Below are 13,006 nucleotides of genomic sequence, written 5' to 3' on the forward strand. Positions count from 1 at the left end.
TCTGAGTCCCCTAGGTATATTATAGGGGTCCCAGATGAAGAAATACAGAAGGGGAACAAAAATGTATTTGATAAACTTATGGCTGAAAGAATCTTGAGCCTAAAGAAGGAAACAGATATCCAGGTATAGGAATCACAGACAGTGCAAACAAGATGAACCCAAAGAGACTCACTCCAAACCATATCATGATTAAAATGACAAAGGTTAAAAAGAGAATCCTAACGACAGCAAGAGAAAAACAAAGAGTCACACATGCAAGGGAATCAGCATTAGCAAACTTTTCTGTAGAAAACTGGCAAGCAAGAGGAGACTCACATGACATATTTTAAGTGTTTAAAGGGGAAAACCAAGGATGCACTACTCAGAAAACTATACTTCAGAATTAAAGAAAATATTTTTTAATATTTAAGAGGGTAGAAATTATTTCAAGCATCTTCTCTGACCACAGTGGTACAAAACTAGAAATAAACCACAGAAAGATAAACAGGAAAAAAAATGATTACATAGAGACTAAACAATATGCTACTAAAAATCAATGGGTCAACAATGAAATCAAAGAGAAAATCAGAAAATACCTCGAGACAAAAGACAATGAAAACAACCTTACCCAATCTATGGGACACAGCAAAAGCAGTTCTAAGAGATTTTATAGCAGCACAGGCCTTTGGCAAGAAACAAGAAAAATTCAAATAAACAATTTAACCTACTAACTAAAAGAATCAGAAAAATAAACAAAACCCAAAGTCAGCAGAAGAAAGAAAATAATAAAGATCATAGAGGAAATAAATAAAATAGAGATTAAAAAAAAAAAAAACATAGAAAAGATCACTAAAACCAAGAGCTGGGTTTTGAAAGGATAAACAAAATTGACAAACCTCTAGCCAGGCTCACCAAGAAGAAAAGAAAGAAGACACAAATAAACAAAATAAGAAATAAAAGAGGAGAAATAACAGCTGATGCTTTTTTGTATTTTTCAGAAATACAAAAAATTATAAGAATAAACTATGAACAGCTAAATGCTAGCAAATATATCAATATATATTAATATGTGTGTGTGTGTGTGTATAACTGAATCACTTTGCTTTGTACCTGAAACTAACACAGTATTATAAATCAACTATACTCCAATAATAAATAAATAAATATCTAGAATTTCAGGCCCAGAAAGAACATGAATATCATCCAGTTCAGTGGCTCTCATCTGGGGGGTATTGGCTGACCGCTGTGGGGACGACGTTACTGGTCTCTCATTGGGCCAAGAATGCTGTTAAAACATTTTACAACACACAGATCAGAATCCTGCAAAAAGAATCATTCAACCCAAGATGTTAATATTGCCAAGTCTGAGAAACCCTGATCTAGCTCAGAGGCCTGCATACATTTTCTGCAAAAGGCCAGATAGTAAATATTTTAGGCTTTGCTATTTACAGCAAAAATAACCTTAGGTAACATGTAAATGGACATGTTTTCTTCCAACATAACTTTACAAAATTACCAACTTTCTGGATTTGGTCCACAATGGAATTCTAATTTTCTTTTTTAAAAACAATTAAATGTTTCATTCAAATGAAATAGTATGTGGAATCCAAGGTGTAAAACAGATCAAAAGGATGCTTCTCAGATGAGGCAAGTGTGCACTCAAGGTATTAATAGCTCTCAAAGAAACTCCAGTAGTAGTTTGGCCATCCCTACCACGGGCAGGTTGGAACACTCTCATCTTACCCAGATGCCCTTCCCAGAATGAGTTAGTCATCCTTTCCTCATAACCCTTCAGTGGTACCCCACTGTTCCTGGGATGAAGTTCTTTCCCAGCAGACACGACCTCACATAGCAGTGTGGCCCAATGGCTCTAGACTCTGATTTAGAGGCTTCCAGGTTAACTACAGCTCTTACTGGCTGTGTGACTGTGGGAAAGTTACTGCAACTCTCTGAGACTCAGTTTCCTTATTTACACAGAAAGAATTACCAACAAAGCCAACCCCACATGATTGTTTTGAGGAATAAATGAAATAATACATGCATAGCCCTTCCCCAATCCTAGCACATAATAGCAGTCAATCAACTGATATTATTATTACATGAATTTATTACTTTCAAAATATCTAGGGGTCTTAGTTGCAGCATGTAGGATCTTTAGTTGCAGCATGTGGAATCTAGTTCCCTGATTAGGGATCAAACCCTGGACCCCTGCATTGGGAATGTGTACTCTTAGTCATCGGACCACCAGGGAAGTCCCTGAATTTATTGTTTTCATTGGGCACTTGTATCTCTACAATCAACTTGAATGCCAAAGGAAGCTGGTGGGATGCTGAGTTTATACACATGGGAGGTTTGTGAATAGAAAATTGTCTTAAGGAAGACCTCTCTCGGGTTTCTACTTAGTTATTTTCGGTCCTTATTCTGCACAAATACCAACTGTGGGAGAAGATCAGCTCAAGCTGCTTGTGTCAAAGCCTTCTGGACTCCAGATGGATCACAGCATTGACAAGTTTATCAGTGTTGCTGTCTGGAATGAAGATTCCCTGTCCCTCAGCCCATGGAAAGCAGAGATGGATGCAAAGTGCAGAGGTAAAATGTTCCTCTGGTACTGAAGTTGCTTCCATTGGGCAGAAAAAGAGCGGCAACAGTTCGTGGTTGACACTGTTAGATGTTTCCCCAGCAGCTACGGCCCCCTTCTTTGTTGCTAACAGAAATGTCAACACTCAAGGACCAAGTGCTCTTCACCAGCCCAGAGGCTAAATCTTTATCAGCTCAATTCACTCATGACAATTTCACTCTCCTGTGATTCATTGTGAGGTGAGCCTGGGGTGCTGCTCTGCTCAAAAGAGGTAGAGAACAATGTCTACAAGACCACTCTCACTTCTGACATCACCTACAAGTTTGTTGGTCTCCAAGATCATGTGCAGGTATAATACAATAATTGCCTAGGACTCATAGAACTCAAACTTCCCTGATGGTTCACATGGTAAAGAATCTGCCAGCAATGCAGGAGACTTGAGTTCGATCCCTGGGTTGGGAAGGTTCCCTGGAGAAGGGAATGGCTACCCACTTCAGTATTCTTACCTTGAAAATTTCATGGACAGAGGAGCCTAGCAAGCTACAGTCCATGGGGTGGCAAAGAGTTGTACACAACTGAGCAACTAACACTTTCTCTTTCACAGAACTCAGCAAAGTCTTCATACCGATAGGGACAGAGTAAAGGACAGACAAAATAGGTGGTTAAAAGTTAACAGAAAAAAGTATGGGAGACCCCTGTAAATTAATGATGACTCACAAAAGCAGGTTTGAAAGTGAAGTCGCTCAGTCGTGTCCAACTCTTTGCGACCCCATGGACTGTAGTCTACCAGGCTCCTCAGTCCATGGAATTTTCCAGGCAAGAGTACTGGAGTGGGTTGCCGTTTCCTTCTCCAGGGGATCTTCCCAACCCAGGGATTGAACCCGGGTCTCCCACATTGCAGGCAGACGCTTTACCATCTGAGCCAGGTTTGCTTAACCACAAAACCAAGCAGGTTTGCTTAGCAACAAAACCATGCAACAGAAGCATGAGACATGCCCCAAAACAATAAAACAATGATGGCATGAGACCCACAACCTGCCCAGTGAGCTTAATAAGTTAATAATCCCTGGAACATGCTCTCTGCATGCATGTACACGCATGCGCGTGCACACACATACACACACAAAATAATTTGTAGACCTAGCTTGACCATGTAGGAAGCAAAAAACTCCCCTGCCCAACTGGGAAGGGGAACTAATGATGGGAGCATGACATATACTCAAGAAAGACAAAGAAGGTCTTCTCCTCCAATCCCTTTTCCTTTGATTATAAACCTGTAGCCCAATAAGTTTTCAGGGCTTGGCACCCTCTCAATAACAAGTGTAAGCCTCACAAGAGTCCTATTCTAATAAACCACTTTTCTATCACTTCACCTCTCACTGAAATCTTTCTGCAAAGAAACATAAAGAACTAGAGCTCTTTGGAGCCCCCTGAAATGCCACCTAATATTTCAATGGCAACTATTAAGGGCTTTTTTTTTTTTTAATAGCAAAAGAACATATTAAAATCAGCCAAGTTTCATGAGCAACATTTAAGAGACACCCAGCGTGGAGATTATGGTTGTTCTCTTCCAGTGGAGTCATGCAGATAGCATTTACTTCTCAAGCAGCAGTGTATGATGATGTATGCTATGTTGCCAGCCAGGAATATTATCCAAACCTTGGTATCCAGAGTTTTTATTGGGGCTCAGTCACAAAGATGCAACTGACCGCTCCCATGGCTGAACTCAGCCTCCAGCCCTTGCAGAGATGAAGCTGATGTGCTATACAAGACCTCCCACCTTAAGTCACCTTGTCAACAGACACTATCTGGCCTGGCCCAAAGCCCCCGGGTAAACAGATATTCTTATCATGCAGGACTCCCCAAGGGCTTAAAGGTTACCTCCCAGGAGCTGAGGCCAAAGCCCAACTCTTGGGGCGATTTTAATCCTTCACTGCACAGGCCCATAGAGGAAGACTTGTGGAATTTTTATCTCCTATCTTTGAAAGAGTTAAAGATAGGGATTCTTCCTCCACATTTGATTGTTCTTATGTGCAGCTGTGAGGTCTGGAACCGCAGCAACCATCCTGGAACCATGAGGTGACTCAGTTGGAGATAAAAGTCACAAGTGTGGCTGAGGAGAAAGGTGGGAAGGCTAATGTTCTTCCTAACATGTGCTTCTTTTTTTTTAAGGGGAAGTTTTATTTTATTTTAATTGACTTTGTGCATATGTCAGAATCAGGTCTATTTATTTATTTTTAAATTTTAATTTTGGCCATGCCACATAGCATGTGAGATCTTAGTTCCCCAACCAGGAATCAAACTTACACTCCCTGTAGATAGAATCAAACTTACACTCCCTGTGTTAGATGTGCAAAATCTTAACTACTGGACTGCCAGGGAAGTCCCCTTGCTCATGTCTTGAGACAAACTTTTCTTTATATGAGATAATGCACATCTTTAACATTTAAGCTATTTAAGTTAGACTTTCTTGTCACAACTGAAGTCATCCTAATTCATACACGTGGTCATTAGGGTATTATAGTCTGGCTTAGAGCAAGTCAACATGAGGCAAAACCAATGGGATTTTCTGAGGCAACCTGTAAATAGACTATAAGGCATACCTGGATAACAGTAATAGAGTCACCAGTTAACTTCATTGGAGTGTGTCTATATCTGCAGTTTCAGTGTGGGTGCAGCAGAAAAGTCCCAAGTTAGGAGTATAGAGATATGGTTTTGATGTTTGAGCCTGTCAATACTTTACTGTGGGAACATGAGGAGGTCACTGAACTACTCTGAGCTTCCAATTCCTCATCTGAAATAGAAACCAAATAAAAATTCACCCAATTTCTAGTGCTTTGGAGAAATTCCATGAAAAATCTTAACTGGGCCTGAAACCCAGTTAAAATGATTTATGGAAAAGAGAGAAAGAAAATTCATTTTGAGGAGATAGTACCACACGCGCAGATGAAATGCTGAGCTAGACGGTTACTTGGGTTGCTGGTGTGGGGAGGGCTCATATGCAGGTTTCTGAGTCCCGTCTTCAGTGGAGGAATATTTCCCAGCTCAAATCTTAGAGAATGGGACTTAACCAGGCCATGAGTAGAGGAAAGAGTGTTCTGGTCTAAAGGAACAACATACCGGTGGGGAACCATGTAAAGCACAGCCATGAATGTTGGTGCATGTGTGTATGCATGCAAGTGTGCACACACACGTGTGTGTGTGTCTATGATAGAATGTGGGCCACTAGATAAACAGTTCAATGTTACCAATGAATAAGTCAGGTGGGAGATGGGGCTGGACAGGTCATCAGAGACCACCTCATGTAAGGCAGATTCCATGACAAGATAAGAGCTGTGCAGCTTCCTTTTACACTGTGCAGGAAATGAGGAAAAATCGCCCTCAAGCAGACTTTAAACCCATCAGGTACTTAAATGAACAAAAATGGCTATCACTCATTCTTTCCTAGGCTTACAACCCACACAATTTCCCTTTGCTTTTAGTCTACTTTTCTCTTCCTGTATCTGCCATTCACCAGGTGCATGCCTTTTTTATATATTTTATTGGATTTTCCTTTCAAGTTACACAATGCATACTTGTGACAACAAGTCAAAATCAGAGTTGTACAAAGAAAAGGGCAACTGTTTCTCTCTTCTCATTCAATTCTTGTCAACCTTCCACCAAAGAAACAGGATAACACACATATTTGGTGTATGATCTTTTACATCTACATTCATCTAACCATATGTAAACATAGTCACATACATAAAGTTATTTTTAAAATAACTAGATCACACTATTCCCACTATTGTATACAACTTGCTCATATTAAGGCATAGAGATGTAATTAATTTCCCAAAATTCTGAATAATATTCTGTAAAATGAGGACTCCAGTCCATCAATTCAACCATCTCTATCAGTAGATGATATGGAATTTGCTTTCTTTTAAACCATTGTTAAAAATACTTTAATAAACATGCTAACACAGAGATCTTCAGGTACTAATATGCTTCTTTCTATAAGATTCCTCAAAGCTGGATTTGTGACTGAAGGGGTATTAATGTAATTAATTTTACAATTAATTATATATTTAATTATGCATGCTAAGTCACTTCAGTCTTGTCTGACTCTTTGCAACTCCATGGACTGTAGCCTGCCAGGCTCCTCTGTCGATGGGATTCTTCAGGCAAGAATACTGGAGTGGGTTGCCATGCAGGGAATCTTTCTGACCCAGGGATCGTACCTGCATCTCTAACTTCTGCAATGGCATGCAGGTTCTTTACCACTAGTGCCCCCTGGGAAGTCCATATTTAATTACATAATTAATATAATTATTACTGTTGTTTAGTCACTAAGTTGTATCCAATTCTTTTGCAACCCCATGGAGTGTAGCCTGCCAGGCTCTTCTGTCCATGGGATTTCCCAGACAAGAATACTGGAGTGGGTGCCATTTCCTTCTCCAGGGGGTCTTCCCAACCCAGGGATCAAACCTGTATCTCCTGTGTTGGTAGGTGGATTCTTTACCACTGAGCTACTGGGGAAGCCCAATTAATACAAATATAATTAATTTTTACAGACACTGCCAGATTAATTTCCTAAAAGATTATAGCATTATATTTGTACTGCAAATTTTTTAAACTGAAGTGTCAACTAGAAAACACCATTTTTCATCTATCAGATTGGCAAGCATTGGCCAGGGAAAGGGGATAAGGGCTAGTGCCTTTGAGGATCTTGGAAAAAATGGTGAGCAACCTAAATGGTGGCGTATCCTTAGGTATTCCCTGCAGTCTGATACTTAAGAACTGTACTAGAGAACCTAGTTTGAACTTGGCTACTCAAGAAGGTCATGTCTTATGCATAACAAATCACAGAGAAAGTGGTCCTGAATCTATTTTAGCTCAAGGTCATTCCCTATTCCCTGCCCTTCTCCTATTCCTTGAATAAGCCATAAACCCTCCCATCTCCCAAATCTTTGCTTAAGCTGTCTCCTTTTTTCCAGGTTTCCATTCTTCTCCCAACTTATATGCTCATGTCAAATCCTTACTCTTAGTTCAAGATGAATCTCAGCTTCCACATTTTCCAAGGAGCCTCCAAATGTCTACAGTGAAATAAATCTCCTTCTCTACCATTTGCTTGAACAAGATCAACTATTCATTCCATCATTTATGATGGGCCAGGCATCACCGTGTACTTCATATGCATTATCTTATTGACCCCCAGTAATTTTATTAGGTAGTTTATGGTATTATACATATTTTGAAGGTAAGGAAACTAAGGCTCAAAATGGTGATGTTACCAGACCAAAGACATACAGCCAATAAGTGTTGGAACTAGGTATTATGTGCAACTCTGACTTCAAAGCTCAGACTCATCACTTCACACCAGTCAGAATGGCCATCATCAAAAAAATCTACAGATAGTAAATGCTGGAGAGGATGGAGAAAAGGGAAGCCTCCTACACAGTTGATGGAAATGTAAACTGATACAGCCATTATGGAGAACAATATGGAGATTTCTTTAAAAACTAGGAATAAATCTACCATGTGACCCAGCAATTCTACTACTGGGCATAACCCTACTAAAGGGCTTCCCAACTGGTGCAGTTGGTAAAGAATCCTGTCAATGCAGGAGACGCAAGAGATGTGGGTTCGACCCTTGGGGTCAGGAAGACCTCTTGGAGTAGGAAGTGGCAACTCACTCCCATATTCTTGCCTGGAAAATTCCATGCACAGAGGTCTCTGGCAGGCTATAGTGCATGGGGTTGTGAAGAGTCAGACATAACTGAGCACACACACACACACATGACTCAGCAATCCTACTACTGGGCATATGCCCTGAGAAAGCCACACTTCTAAAAGACATATATATGATGTTTTCTGCAGCACTATTTATTATAGCCAGGACAAGAAAGAAACCTAGATGCCCATCTACAGATGAATGGATAAAGAGGATGTGGAAGAAATACACAATGGAATATTACTCGGCCATAAAAAAGAATGCATGTGAGTCAGTTCTAATGGGGTGGATGAACCTAGAGCCTATCATACAGAGTGAAGTAAGTCAGAAAGAGAAAAACGAATACCATATATAAATGTGTATATACGGAATCTAGAAAAATGGTATTGATGAATGTATTTGCATGGAGGGAATGGAGATGCAGAAGTAGAGAATGGACTTATGGACACAGTCAGGGAAGGAGAGGGTGGGACGAATGGAGAAAGTAGCATTGACATATATACACTACCATGTGTGAAATAGATGGCTGGTTGGAAGCTGCTGTGTAACGCAGGGACTCCAGCCTGGCAGTCTGATGACCTAGAGCGGTGGGATGAGGGGAGGCAGGTGATGTATGTATAATTATGACTGACTTGCATTTTTGTATGGCAGAAACCAACACAACATTGTAAAGCAATTTTCCTCCAATTAAAAATTTTTTAAAGTTCAGACTTCTGTCATCATCCAATGCCACATAATAAAAGAAGAATTTCACTGAGTAAGGTTTGACTTTCATAGCAGACTGCCCGGGTCATTGCTTTGTAAACATCGCCTGCTATAGATGAATTGGTTTTCTACATCTTCTAAGGGATCTTGCTTCACCAATGAATCTTATGAATGGAGCAGAGTTGTCAAAGCCCTACAGTAAACGGCATGCAGTGTGATGTTACCAGAATTCAAGCTTTCTGTTGCTAATTTTTCACTGGGTTGCAAGCTTTAATTTAACTGTCAGACCCTGGGTCTTTTGCCAACGCTAATGGAGGACTGTGGCAGTGATGGTAATTATTTCCAGACTCTGGTACCTCCTTCGTTTACCTTCTGGTCGCAAATACTCAGCAGCTTCAAGCTAATTTCCTTTCTTATTTTCCTCATTAGTTTGCAAACTCCTACTGTCAATGAAAACAAGCAACCCATCTGATAAAAATGTCAACATGGAGTGTTCAAAATATTAAAACTGTCAAATAAAAATTGTGTTTTTACAAGACAGTCTAACCATGTCATGCATGCGGAAATCACTTTCTGAAGACAGATTATATAGGTCAAAATTTGTTGGGATATTTTTTTTAACCCATAGAAACAAACCCACCGTGACAGAGTCTTCTGGATAGTGTTTTGATGTCTTGAAAATCAACTTCCAAACTACTCTGGACAAATCTGATTAAAATGCTAGTGTCAAATGTCCTTGCTTCCAATAAAAACAACAGGTTTTCTACTCACAGTGAAATTAATAGGAGAATTACCCAAAAGAAGATACAAGACTTTGACTTTATTTATATTTCATTCTTCCCACCATTTAACAATGTGGACAGAAGATGGAGCTTGTCAACTAATGCTTGTTATCAGGAGTGCTATTCATTCACAAATCTCAGAGGCTGAACACTCTGATTCAAATTGCTAGGTAGCAACGCAAGTTGTGCACGGGAATAAAAGCACCAAAGATAATTGAAAGGCAGAGAAGAGAGGTGATTGACCTCGGGTGGAACTGAGCTGCACAAACAGACAAAGACTGAACCGCAAGTGGGTAATTTTAAAAGGGATTTTGAGGAGGAAAAATCCTCCCAAATGAAAGACTTTCCAAATAGACACTGGCATGTTTGCAATGCTGGTTTAAAGAAAAGAAGCCATTCAGAGGGGCCTTTATCTTCCACTTAGCTCAACTCAAAAGGCTCAAACCAAGAGAACTTGGATGTGTGTCTTAGAGATGCCAAGCCTCTTGTGATAAAGGGAAAGAAAAGTTAGTAAAAGATGATACAAGAGGAAGCTGAGTCATGTCTGGGGAAATAGCTCATGTACACACACACACACATGCAAAGAGAAAAACAGACATAACATGTGTATTGCTTTTGTGTGTATATGAGAAAGACACTGAAAAAGGAGACAAAGATAAAAAGGCAGACATAAGCCGAGATAACAACAAAGACAGAAACAAATAGAAATTAGGATAGAAATAGCCAAACGCTGAGATCAAGACAGAGAGACACAAATCACAAATGCTAGCGAGAAAGCGGAAAAAAGGAACCCTCCTATACTGTTGGTGGGCATATAAATTGGTGTAGCCACTGTGGAAAATGATATGGAGGTTTCTTTAAAAACTAAAAGTTGCCATATGATCTAGCAATTCCTCTCCTGGGCATATATCCAGAGAAACTCTAATTTGAAAAGATATATGTTCACCCCAATGTTCAAAGCAGAGTCAGTATTCACAATAGCCAAGAAATGGAAGTAAAGCAGGTTATCCATCAACAGATGAATGGTTCAAGAAGATGAACTTCTCTATGGAATATATACACACACACACATACACACAATGGAATACTACTCAGTCATAAATAAGAATGAAATTTTGCCATCTGCAGCAACACGGATAGACTTGGAAAGCATTATGCTAAGTGAAATATGTCAGACATGGAAAGAAAAATATCTGTGTTCCCCATCCTGAGCCCTCCTCCCTCCCCATACCATCCCTCTGGGTCGACATGAATCCGCCACAGGTATACATATGGCAAAACCAATACAATATTGTAAAGCTAAAAAAGAAAAGAAAAGAAAAAAAATACAATATTGTAAAGTTAAAAAATAAAATTAAAAAAATTAAAAAAAAAAAAACCAAAAAAAAGAAAGAAAAATACCATACCAATTACATATGTAATCTAAAAACTTAGATTAACTTATTTACAAAATAGAAACAGACACACAGAAACAGAAAACAAACATGGTTACCAAAGGAGGAAGAGGGTGGAAGAGGGATAAATTAGGAGTTGGGATTAGCAGATACAAACAATTATGTACAAAATAGACATACACCAAGGTCCCTACTGTATAACACAGGGAACTGTATTCAATATTCCACAATAAACCACAATGGAAAAGACTATGAAAAAGAATATATGTATGTATTAATATAACTGGCTCACTTTGCTATACGCCAGAAAGTAACACAACATTGTAAATCAACTATGTGCGTGTGTGTGTTAGTCACTCAGTCGTGTCCAACTCTTTGAGACCCCATGGACTGTAGCCTGCCAGGCTCCTCTGTCCATGGAATTCTCCAGGCAAGAACACTGGAGAGGGTTTCCACTCCCTTCTCCAGGGGATCTTCTGGACCCAGGGATTGAACCTGGGTCTCCTGTATTGCAGGCAGATTCCTTACCTTCTTAGCCACCAGGGAAGCAACAAATACTTCAATTAAAGAAAAAGAGAGACAGACAAGAGATGAAATAAGAGTGAGACAGACAGAGGCCAGAAACATACGTAGAGAAGGAAGGAAACAATATATTTGTGAAAGATAATTGCATATCTGCATAGTCAGGACATAATACTATTTGGCATATTTTCTGTCTGAGTACAGCTTAGCAGCCAGAAGTAAAGAAACCAAGAAGTCAAATGAGATCATTAAATATTTGGTGAAATGGGCAAGAGAGATTTTCAAACTGCCCAAGAGCAATTCCTGGAAAGAAGGCCAGAATTCTTTGTCACTACAACAAGATTGAAACCCGTTTGCTTTTTCAAATTTCAAGGGTCAAAAGAATTTGAAAACCAACCTCAGGTTGGTACTTAACTTTACTGAAAAACATATGCATGTATAATAGTAACAGCTAAGAGCTAGTAGGTGCTTACTATGAGTTAGGCATTAGTTTAAGTACCTGTATGGATTAACCCACTTAATCATCATTACAGCTGAATGAGATAGGTTCCACTATTATCATCCTCATTTTGCCCATGAGCAAACAGTCACAAAAGGATTAAATAACTTGCCCAAAGTTACACAGCTTGTAGCCTAGGAGCCAAGATATAATTAAGGCAGACCAGAGGTCAGATTCTACACTCTTAATGCCTGCACCACACTGATCTTCCTTCCTAGGTTATACTGTACATTTATGTGTTTCTATATAGTCCACAAAATAGAGTGCCATGAAAATTTCCAAAGAAATAAAATATGCTATGATCAAGACATGTATTTTCAGGACTTCCCTGTTGGTTGAGAGATTAAGAATCCAACTGCCGATGCAGGGGAAAGTGAAAGTTGCTCAGTCACGTCCGACTCTTTGTGACCCCATGAACTATACAGTTCATGGAATTCCCCAGGCCAGAATACTGGAGTGGGTAGCCTTTCCTTTCTCCAGGGGATCTTCCCAATCTATGTCTCCTGCATTGCAGGCAGATTCTTTACCAGTTGACCAAAAATACTGGAGGAGGTAGCCTATCTCTTCTCCAGTGGATCTTCTCAACCCAGGAATCGAACTGGGGTCTCCTGCATTGCAGGGGGATTCTTTACCAACTGAGCTATAAGGGAAGCCCTGCCAATGCACAGATTCTAGGCATTCAGGGAACCCAGGGGAAATGGATTCAATTCCTGGTCCAGGAAGATTCCACATGCTGCGGAGCAACTAAGCTCCAGCACCACAACTACTGAGCCCACACTAGAGCCCTCGAGCTGCAACTACTGGGCCCATGTGATCCAACTACTGAGCCTG

Source organism: Bubalus kerabau, chromosome 23 (assembly GCF_029407905.1).
Source record: "Bubalus kerabau isolate K-KA32 ecotype Philippines breed swamp buffalo chromosome 23, PCC_UOA_SB_1v2, whole genome shotgun sequence".
NCBI classification, from domain to species: Eukaryota; Metazoa; Chordata; class Mammalia; order Artiodactyla; family Bovidae; genus Bubalus; species Bubalus kerabau.